The sequence below is a fragment of the Lygodium microphyllum genome, chromosome 11 (assembly GCF_053477565.2).
Source record: "Lygodium microphyllum isolate KBCC chromosome 11, Lygodium_microphyllum_v1.1.10, whole genome shotgun sequence".
Taxonomy (NCBI): domain Eukaryota; kingdom Viridiplantae; phylum Streptophyta; class Polypodiopsida; order Schizaeales; family Lygodiaceae; genus Lygodium; species Lygodium microphyllum.
In genome coordinates, this window is record NC_141145.1 from 55,017,899 (window position 1) to 55,027,413 (window position 9,515).

The 9,515-nt window shown below is 38.2% G+C and overlaps 1 pseudogene; it reads left to right on the forward strand.

Moving 5' to 3' along the window:
* Positions 1 to 2,473: 2,473 nt before the first annotated feature.
* LOC148028834 (5.8S ribosomal RNA) lies at positions 2,474 to 2,628 on the forward strand (annotated as a pseudogene).
* Positions 2,629 to 9,515: the final 6,887 nt, after the last annotated feature.

Sequence of the window (9,515 nt, forward strand, 5' to 3'; positions counted from 1 at the left end):
TGGATTTTTCTTAAAAGATGGATACTTATGGAAACATGCTAAAAAGAAACAGGGTACGCCATTGCGAGTTTTGGGTGATAGAGCTTCACAAGTAACTGTTATGCAAGAATTTCATGAAAGCTTATGGATTGGTCATAGAGGCGTTTAGGGTACTTTTACAAAGATCAAAGAAAGATATTGGTGGCAGGGTATGTATAAGGATGTTGCTCACTTTGTGGAAACATGTACGACATGTCAAATGTATTCAACTGTGAGACATCAAGATGGATTGCAACCCTCATATCCATTGTCTCTCCATTTTAAGTGAGTGGTGGATTTGGTCACAATGCCTATAGGTCTTTGGAAAATGAGGTATCTTGTGCTTGCTCATGAAGACTTGACTAATCAAGTGGAAGGGAGAGCTCTACGTACTAAGACGAAAAATGTCGTATGTACTTTTCTCTTAGAAGAGATCTTTTGTCGATATGGCTGTGTGGGAAAAATTACAGCAGATAGGGGTGAGCTAGATGCAGATGAGGCTCATGATTTCTTTGCACGGTTGGGGATAAAGCTTACTTTAACTTCAGCCTATAACCCTAAAGGAAATGGCAAAAGTAAAAGAGGTCATCCACCTATTGTGAAGGAATTGGCAAAAGCATATGGAGAGAAGATAAAAGAGTGGCCACGATTTCTCCCTTATGCTTTGTGGGCTGACAGAACAACTCATAGTGCTGTTACAGGATATATGCCTACAGAATTGATGTATGGTCAAAAACCTATCATGCCGATAGAAGAGATGACAGTCACATGGAATGTATTACCTTGGGAGGAGGAGTTGAATTGAGAGGAGTTGTTGGCCTTACGCATTAGACAGTTGAAAAGAAAGTCAGAAGACATAGAGGCAGCAACTGCAAAGTCAAGGGCAACAAGGATACAGAACAAGAAACAGTTTGACAAAAGACATAGACTGAGACCAAGAACCATACAATATGGGGATTAGGTATTGGTTTATGATAGCAATTTAGATAACTAGCATAGTACCATGCATAAAGTTTCCAAAAGATGGTTTGGACCCTATGTGGTAAGATAGGTGTTTGATAATGCTATTTATGCTTTAAATGAGTTGGATGGGACAACCATAAAACTTCCGGTAGCAGGGAAAAGAATCAATTATGCAAAAGGCGGGAATCTACTGCCTATGAGTTGCCAGAATTGGAAGAAAATAGTGGCCATGATACAGGGGCTAGCCAAGAAGATATGGAAGATGAAGAAGCAAAGGATATGGTTGCAAAGGATGAGGAGGACTCAGAATGCGATGACAATAAGGATTTTGGCATATACCGGACGATGTGCAGGTTTAGAGGGGGTGGATGTCGTGATGTTATGAGGACATAGTGTGAAAAAGTATGGAATGCATCATCATCCGACTTCTTTATTGATCAAGAGAGTCAATGTGATATGAGTCATTAGTATTAGTGTGAGTTACATGGATTATCCAAAAATACTAGATTTTTGGATAATTTTAGCCTATATTTGATATTATTTATTGTAAAAATCCAAAAAAGTTAGAAAAAGCTTCTAGATTAGGATGGCATGCAAAAAGCTAGTTGCTTTTTCAACCAGTTAGGAGATTTTTCATAAAAAGACAGATTGACAAAATCGTGCATGTCACGATCGCTGAAAACTATAGATTGAACTGAAAGAAAAAGAAGGAGTGATCTGGGAGATCCGTGATCAAGTTTCCTGTAGTTTTACCCCCCTTTCGAAGCCAATGGAGTCATCAAATTTGGGTTCCAAGCAGCAGAGAAGGAGCTGTAATTTGTATGCACGTTTTGTTCTACGAAGAAGCTCCAAGAGATCTAATGCCTAGAGATTGCTTCTAAATAGTACAAGAATTCTAGGTTCTTTCAATACATATTGATTCAATTCATTGTGATTTGTTTTTGTGGTGTTTACCACTTGAGTATTCTCTATCTTCTCTTCTTTGTACACACCACTGTCACTCCTACAAATCAAATGGTCTGGTGAAGTTTTCAAATTTTGGCAATGTTGGTGGTTCGCCATCAGTGTGATATTGTGAGAAGTTCATTAAGCCTTATCATTTAGAGGAAGGAGAAGTCGTAACAAGGTTTTCATAGGTAAACATGTGGAAGGATCATTGACACACATCTATGAGAACAATGTGAACCATAGAATGTCTGTGAGGGATAGCACTTGGAGGCGCGATTGGCATCATCCCTCATTAGAGTTGGGCAACAATGGGGGAGGGTATGCTTTGGGGTTGTCTTCTGATTGTGCAGTTGGAGGAAGGAGGGATGTCTTTAACCTCTCTCCCTTGCTCAGGATGATCCCCTTTGTTGTGCCCATTTGGGCATATTGCTGCCTTGATAAATGTTTTGCCCCTCCCCACACATGAGGTTGGCATGAGTAACTTAAGAGACCTTCTCTTGTTTGAGATTCCTATCCTATGAAGGATTGAAAAACATAACACAATGACGCTTAGCAATGGATATCATAGCGCTTGCAAGGATGAAGAACACAATGAAATGTGATACATACTGTGAATTGTAGAATTATGTGAATCATTAAGTCTTTGAATGCAATTGCACCCACCATGGCTCATCCAAGGGCATGCTTGCTTGAGTATCCTTGACTCCCCCACACTCTCCCCCTTTCTTTAGGGGGAGGGTGGAATTGGTTGTCTATTGTGACATTCCTCTCTTTTGGAGTGCAAGGGATACTACGATGGGCTAAAATGTATTGGCAGCACTGTGTAGTGATGTTGCTTTGTAAGAATGGTTAGTCTCCTCATCGAGGTGGTGTTTATTTGCAGGTATGTATTCTAGGATATGCACATATCAGATCGGGCTCTTCGGAGTTGAGCCTTGTCATTGGTGACCCAAAAAACAACTCGGACCTCAAATCAGGCAAGCTGGCCCACTGAGTTTAAGCATATCATTAAGCCAAGGAAGAGAAACTAACCAAGTTTTGCCTAGTAGTGGCGAGCGAATCGAAAAGAGTCCAACTTGAGAATCTTGCAGCTTTGTTATGCAAATTATAGTTTGGAGAGGCATCCTCTATGAGAGATTGAGCTCAAGTCCCCCAGAAAGGGGCATCGGAGAGAATAAGAGCCCATTGAGCTTGGACCCTGTAGCTCCATGAGGCATCGTTGATGAGTTAAACTATTTTTGGGAATGCAACCCTAAGTGGGTGGTAAACTCCATCCAAGGTTAAATATGGATAAAAGACCGATAGCGAACAAGTACCATGAGGAAAAGATGAAAAGGAGTTTGAAAAGAGAGTTAAAAAGTACCTGAAATTGCTAGAAGGGAAGTGAATGGAGGCCATGGGTGCACCTTGGTGTGATTCAAAATGGTATGAATTGGCCCGACACTTGGCGTGGTGTTGGTTAGCATGGGCCGATGTAGCAGGACAAGAGCAAGCTTAAGATAGCCCGTCAATGCCGTTGTGTCGACTGAGGAACAAAGCTTGCGCAACTTGTGGCAGGCTATGCACCTACATACTCGGGATGCTAGCACTCTAGGCTTTCAATGTATCGTGGTAGTAATAGCATTATCTGTACCACCCACATGATATTATTATCATCTGCTTCAATTGTTCACTAACAATAATCATTACTCTTCCATCAAAGCTTATGCATTGATCATCCCAACATTTTACATCTACCTTGGCATGATTGCTATGGAATTCACACTTGTCTTGGAGGGGGATAATGTTAACAATAAATATAAAAGGCTATAATCAAATAAAAAGTTAAGGGAACTCAAAGAAAAAAGTATCAACATGTTTTTGATGGATTATATATTTGTGGAACTTCATCATATTATTTTTGGGCACTTATATTATTTGTTTTGCTTTATGGATATCACATTATTATGGTTGTATTACTTTGTGAGAGTTGGATTCATTGCTCCCTTGCACATTGTATCATCACTTGCTATTGTATTTTTGGTATTTTCAACTATTGTGTGGGTTGTGCATATGAATATGTGCTTTCAATAGTGTATGCTAGGTCTAATTAGACTAAGGACAAAGCATGCTAGAAGGAAGGACCTGGCCTACTAGAGCACACAAAGTGGGTATGTCACTCAAAAGATAGTGCAAATCATAATTGACAAGTGGGGAAGATGTAAAAAACAAAAAGGGCACAAATTCCAAAACACAAACAAGGTACCAGCCTAGAGAACTAACCTAACCCTAACCCTAATCTTGGTTTTTGATAAGGATGGGAGGTCTCATTTGTATTCACCATTTTGGTACATCCATACTATGGAAGCTTTCTTAATGTAACTACTAAAGATTTCTATTCACTTTTTATATTCGATAAGAATGGGAGGTCTCATTTGTATTCACCATGTTGGTACATCCATACTGTGGAAGCTTTGCCATTGTAACTATTGAAGATTTCAATTCACTTTGTATCTTCGATAATCTTGCCTCCATTTGAGAGAGAGAGAGAGAGAGAGAGAGAGAGAGAGAGAGAGAGAGAGAGAGAGAGAGAGAGAGAGAGAGAGAGAGAGAGAGAGAGAGAGAGTGTGTGTGTGTGTGTGTGTGTGTGTGTGTGTGTGTGTGTGTGTGTATGTGTGTGTGTGTGTGTGTGTGTGTGTGTGTGTGTGTGTGTGTGTGTGTGTGTGACAAATGTTGAGTGAGAGATTAAGAGAATATGAAGCTATACATCATCTTCTTGGTTTTCTTCTTATTCTTAGCTTCTCTATTCATTGATGTGCTTCATGGTGGATGAGAAGGAGTGATACCATTGGATTGTGTTCTTTGGGTCATGGAATGCTTTTCAAGTTCTTAAGATTTTAGACTACAAGGTGAAAATGTGGGCAAGTAAGTTCACTACACCTTGAAGCTAGTCTTGTGTTCTTGCTTTCATGGGATAGAGAGCAGGATGCATGGTTAGTTAGAGTGGAGTGTGGAGAAGTTAAGGTGAGAGATTGTCACCAAAACAAGTTGCAACTTCTAAAAGAATAGAAGTCTATCCAATGTCTCAACTATCGTTTGTTTAGTTAAACATTTATACTTTCAACTTGGATTTCAAATCATACAACCATGGATGCTTAGAGTAATTGTAAATTAAACTCACTAATTACAAGCAGTTTCCAAAAGACATTGTTTGCATTGGACTGCAAACATCACCATGTATAACTTGCGATTTGTGAATAGCTCTCAGTGAACCATCATTTGAAAAAGAAGGATATGATATTTTACCCAATATGTAGCCCTAGAAAATATATTCTATAGATACTTAAAGATTAGATAAGTAAGAAACTATATCAGATCTCTACAAGTGCAATAAACTAGCAAAAATTAGCTCATCAAAACATGCACGTCAAATTTTCACATATGAAATAGTGTGAATCTATAATTAGACGTGCCATGTTTTCAAAAACATTTCCATTACTATAGAGCTTGCACAACCCATGACATAGTGAAGTAGGTATAATAATTATATCACCACATGAGATATCATGAACTATACATCTATCATTAATAAACTTGACAATCAAGCCAAACTTGACAAGTACAAAAATTGTCAACAAATTCTTCTAAATCTCTGGTATGTAGAAAGCGTTTATAAGTGTGAAAGTCACTATTAGGGCCAAAAACGTTTCAAAAATGGCACTTGTAAAAAAATGATTAAGTTGTTAATTAGTTGAGGTTTTAAAAGAACGAACCCTCCAAATTTGACTATTTAGATGTGATTAATGAAAGAATATATTATTCATTTAAAAGATTGGTCATTAAATGCCTAAGGATGTCAACTCATATCAAGGGTCACTTTTCTACTATTATTCTTTCTCTTTGAATGATTAAATATTCTACTATCACATTCCCTACCAAAATCATGCTTGTTTTTTTGTCCACATTCATTTGAACCATCATTCTCTCCTCTTCTCCTTGTTTCTTAGTTCTTAAAGTATATTATACTTTGTCACGTAAATTTTCTCACCAAAATCACATTTGGTTCTTACCAATAGTTTGCATTGGTCTCCCTTTGTCTCATTTCACAAAATCTTGAGAGGGTGATCAACAATCAAAAGAGTCTCTGCATAGAGGACCAACGCCAGTTACTTGGTGATTGAGCTATAGAGATATGGTTTGTTGAGATATTTGCAATCACACCTATTGTAGCCTCTTTGTATAAGGAAGTTTAGGCTTAGGATGTGCAGGAAGACTGAATCCCATATGCACAGAAAGGGAAACTGCTATCCATCCAGCAACTATAAAGCATTGTAGTTGACTACCACTTTAATACACATATGATGAATACAATATCATGATGCTTTTCCATCTCAGTTAGTGTCTTGGTCATTGTCAGTCTCATACTCAAGATTGTGTTTATGAGTCCGAGCTTTCATCTTGGAACCTAATTCACTTAAGTAACAGTTGATTAAGTCTTCAATCTATCTATCTCATCATGAACTTAATCTTCATCTTCCATTCTCCATAGCCATGTTCTAGATCCGCGTCTTTAACTTGGTATTAGAGATCAACTGAGGATGGCTTAGCAAGTCTCAGGTCTTCTCTCTACTCTTTCAACTCCTCTTCATCTTTGGACAACTGAGGATCAGTGTATGGCTCCATTTCCAACTTCATCCTTCACTTGAGCTTCCATGGCAGCCATAGCCAGTTGCACCCTGTCAGCTTGAAGCTCTTATATCTCACTCCACAGGTCAAATATCATGGAGCTTCCTTCTAGAAATGTGTTCTCCTGCTTTCAAAACTTCTTCTTGTCACCTCAATCATTGAAATTAGGCAACCATAGGCTCAGCATTGTCAAAATTCTCAGTCACTGCCATAACTTGCAACTGTGACCTGCAGGACATACCCTACTTAGAGTCCCTGGATCTCACAGTAGAGGCCATTTCAGCTCATGATTTCTTTTGAGGATCTCTTCACCACTTCAAGCGCTTCTCCGTGGTACATCATAGTTAGACATTGGTGATCATTCAAGCCAGCATTGCGTGATTTTGTCATCGCTACCAAAATTGCACCTATGAGAGGTCATAATGCTATCGCCATCACTACAATCCATGATTCAACCTGCAAGCTTAGGATAAAGTAAGCTTCCTATATAATCTTCTTTCTCACCAAAAGGATTATCAAATGGCTTTGTCTACAAGCTACAAAAATCGAAAAACCATTCAGCCAAAAACCCTAAGTACAGGTCCACCATAGTCATTGCAACTTCAAGCTTATCTATCATCTCATTTACTCTCTCCTGCCACTTAAGCCCAATCCTTGAGACCTTGATTCACTGATTTAATCAAATCCACACATCAAGGAGGAGAAGTTCTTAGAGATCTTTGGAGATTTTTGGAAGGTTTGTGAAGATTGGAAGACCAAGCATTCAACATCAAGCTCAAGCTCTTCTTCCACTTCATTTCTCTCACTCCTCTTGACTCAACAAAGTTGTTGCCACTCTCATCTGAGTTCCCACTCAATTCACAGCAAAGAATCACTCCAAATCAGCAAGAGAAATCAAACATCAAGCAACAACAAGCTCAAGAATCAACATCAAGTGCTTGAATTACATAGTATCTCTTGATACTAGTCTAGTGCTTCTTGGCACTTGTGTTTTTTTAACACATTTAAGATCATCTGGATTGCTGGTTATTCTCAGTCATTAAAAGCTAATTATTGGTCATCCTAATGCCAAACATGAAGGTATTTAAGTGGATTCTTCTCATGAAGAGTAGCATTACTCTTGCTACTCATTTCAACTACATAGAAGACTTGTTTATTCCACTTGTAGGGACGGATAGACTTACTTGTTCTAAAGTGCAATCAATGATCTCATTTGAAGCTTTTGAAGACATTCAAGCTACCTCTACAATCATGCAAATCTCAAAGATGATACATTTTCTTGAGGGGGACGTGGACATGAAGACTAATGCAACTAATGCAAGCAAAGTCAATAAAGAAGAAGACCAAGAGAACCTAGAAGAAGAGGACCAAAAGATCAAAGTAGTGGTCACTGAAGTTGCAAGCAAAGTGAAGAACAAGTACAAGATCAAAAAGAGCAAGCTGGACTACACTGACAAGAAGAGCTACAATGAATTGAAGCTCTCTGTCAACACAAATGATGAAAATTGCAAGGGCCTGCCGGTCCTTGACTCAAATTTTTACTAGACTTTTTTAGCCTTGTAATGCCTAGCCCTAATGCTTCTGACATAAGCTTGTAAACTCCTCATGTAGCCTTGTACTATAGCCTTTGCACACTTTGTGGGGCCCTTGTTACAACCTCTGGATGTCCATCATGTTTGTGGTATCCACACTTATCCTTTTCTACGACAACCTCTGGTATTTTGCCATGTTTATGGTATGCCCACACTTTGCAGGTGTTGCTCTCACTAAAGCATATATACACTTTGTACTTTTGGTTGTGATTGAGGAGGGGTGTTGAGATATTTGCAATCACACCTATTGTAGCCTCTTTGTATGAGGCAATTTAGGCTTAGGACATGCAGGCAGACTGAATCCCATATGCACAAGAAGGGAAAGTGCTACCCATCCAACAACTATAAAGCATTGTACTTGACTACCACTATAATACACATATGATGAATACAATATCATGATGCTTTTCCATCTTCGTTAGTGTCTTGGTCATTGTCAGTCTCATACTCAAGATTGTGTTTATGAGTCCAAGCTTTCATCTTGAAACCTAATTGACTTGAGTAACAATTGGTCAAGTCTTTAGTCTATGTCATCATGAACTTAATCTTCATCTTCCATCCGCCACAGCCATGCGCTAGATCTGTGTCTTTAATTGGGATCTACAGCATGGTCAGAGGTGAGAAGATACTGGAGAGGCATTGCCATACTCAGCTGAGCTCTGATACCATGCTCTAGATCCCGCATCTTTTCACATGGTCCTCCATGGACCTGAAATGAGATTATCATGTGAGTTTTTAGGAGATCCAACTAAGTTGGGACATCCAAGTCTCAACTTTACTTCGTCCCTTAAGTCATCCATTCGGTAAGATATTGTTTCAACCAAATCCAATCTTTTTCTTCCATCTATTCAATTTTATTTATAAGAAAACGGTCAAAAGAGGCTCATGGTGTTGATAGAAATTGGTAGGGAGGATAGGTAGACTAACCTCAAGCTAATAAAATAGAAAGTGAAAAAAATCACATTGATCTTGGAACTTAAAAATAGAATATCTTCACTATACAGTGTTGTAATATCAACTTTTTAGGAAGAATTAATGAATAAGACAAGGGTAATATATTACAATTAGAAGAAAGGAAGTACTTTGATTTTTGGGAGACACAAGTATTAATTCAAATAATCTTATCACTACTAGTAAACCTTTTTTTTAATTTATTATTTAACTTTTAGTTTATTAAAATATAAAAAATATTTAAAAAATTAACCTAGTAATAGAGAAAATTCTTAGTGATATTGTGTATTATATCAACTTTAGGACTAATAGGGTTTTATATATGTAAGATTCTTTTTGAAGAATGTGAAGGATACAACTTTTTACTTGATATTAGCT